The sequence below is a fragment of the Marmota marmota genome, unplaced genomic scaffold (genome assembly GCF_001458135.2).
Source record: "Marmota marmota marmota unplaced genomic scaffold, marMar, whole genome shotgun sequence".
NCBI lineage: Eukaryota > Metazoa > Chordata > Mammalia > Rodentia > Sciuridae > Marmota > Marmota marmota.
This window is the reverse complement of record NW_026000170.1, coordinates 8,081,700-8,084,062: the sequence shown is the minus strand read 5'-3', so window position 1 is coordinate 8,084,062 and position 2,363 is coordinate 8,081,700.

The window sequence follows — 2,363 nt, the reverse complement described above, 5'->3', positions numbered from 1 at the left end:
TTCCTTTCACTTTAGGAAAAAACAGTGTGAAAAATTGAGTAAGTCATTAAAAGAAAAAAAATTTTGGAACAACAAGGGAACTAATGAACTGAGAAGTCTTGAGATGACTAAGGTTTAATATAGAGATACTCTGGAATTTTGAAAATCATAATAACTAATTTCAATGTAATTGGTAATGTGCCGTTCTAACTCATAAAATACTCTACAGGTTGTATGTTCAATATTTAAAATATCTGACAAAGAATTATATTGGCTTGAATTTTTTTGGTGAAATTTCAAAATCCAATATATGAAAAAGATCCTATTTCAACGTTGACATTTTAAATGATATTATGTGGAGATTTTTCTTATTCAAAGGTATAGAAAGTATGAAGTTATGTTACACACAAATATCACAGACATCACACACATTTAACTGGCTATATACTTAACTAATTAAATATATTTAGTGATTCTTTTTAATTAGAATTTTTAGAGTTTTCAAGCAATATTAATCATAGCATTATGGATCATAATTACTCAAGTAGAAGATATAATTCTTAGTATTCCCAAACTTATTTAATCAATAGTTTTTTTTTTTTCTCCTGGATAAGGCATAGGGAAAATCTCTGCAGAATAATGAACAAGAAGAATTCCAATACAGTCACTGGTAATATAAGAAATTTCTACCAAATCACTAGGGCAAAATGAATAGAGGAAAAAATCTAGAAATCAAGCAAGACAGCTAATATGACAAATCTGAAATGTAATTCATGTTTATTGCAATCAAAACCTATTTCCCAGAGTTTTCTAAGTTATGAAAATATTGGTTCCTTTTTTAGATATATACTACATCTATGGAGTTTATACACCAAGTATATGCATAATTAATTTATTCATTCACTTATGTATTCACTCATTGAGTGTATATTTATAGTGTAAATATTTTGTTTTGGAAAGTCAAGATATACAAATGTATGACACCTTTCAATCTTAGAGTTCACAATTCAGCAAGGAAGGAAGACAACCATTTTTAATGAAATTCAATATTTTAATAATAGAAATAAGAATAGTATTCCACCAATTGCAAATAAGGAAGTCATACACTGGTAGATAAAATACAGTATAAAATTCAAGATGTAAATCATATCTTGTTTAATACCTTCAAATTTGTCATATTTGCCGTTTCGTTTGGTTTCTAGATTTTTTTTCCTCTATTCTTTTTGCCCTAGTGATTTGGTAGAAATTTCTTATTACAAATATTACCAATGACTGTATTGGAGTTCTTAAAATACAATGACATATGCACCCAATTAAGCAAAGCAGCCTGGTTCTAATATTTTTCTCATTTATGTATTTATTGATCATTATGATAAAGATTTTTACATCTTTTTAAATCTATTCTCATGAAATGCCACTTGATTTTCTCATTCAGCAATTCATCATGGTAACTTTCTCATTAATAGTTGTAAATCTAACTTGCTCCCTTAAAATCTATGCTATAGTCAACACTACAGTATGCATCACTCTTCTATATTTCTCTATCATTTGACATTGAGAAAACTTATAGATTTTTACTAGAATTATATGCACATATATCTGCAATTCTACACATGTGCACACATATATAAACACATAAGCCTACATATGTATAAGTATACATATCTCTCATGTCAGTATGTTGATATATATGCACACGTTTATATGTATGATCTCCTTTTGCTTTAATATGTGACATTGTGACATTTTATGTGACATTATCAAAAGTGGGAAGCTTCACTTGAATGTAGAATTGACAGTTGGAATTGAGTCAAGTCATGGAAACAGTCTGGGAAGAGGCAAACATCCAACATCTCAGAAAAATTAGAAGATTCTCAGTAAGTAGCAATAAGGAAATCTAGGTACTGCTTTTCTGTACAAGGCTTTAAACTATTTTATTTCTATGTAATCCAGGTGGCAAGTCCTTTGGTTTTAGGTTTTATAAGCTTCTTAGATTAGAAAAAAAGTTATTTCCATTTCCCCAAAGAAAACACACTTAGTAAAAGATCTCTCAGGCAGAACAACCACAATCTCCATAATTCATAAATCCTAGGCAATTTTTTTTTTGGTGCCAGGGAGTGAACTCAGGGTGCTTAACCACTGAGGAACATCCCCAGGCCTTTTATTTTTTATTTAGAAACACAATCTCACTAACTTGCTTAGGGCCTTGCTAAGTTGCTCAGTCTGCTTTTGAACTCAGTCTCTTTCTGCCTCAGCCTCCCCAGCTGCTGGGATTACAGGCCTGCACCACCATGCCCAGCCCAAATTTTATTATTTGCTTTAGTTACTATTAAATATTTCTACTATTTTAAATGTATTTTTTTATTTTCTTAATACAGTTATTT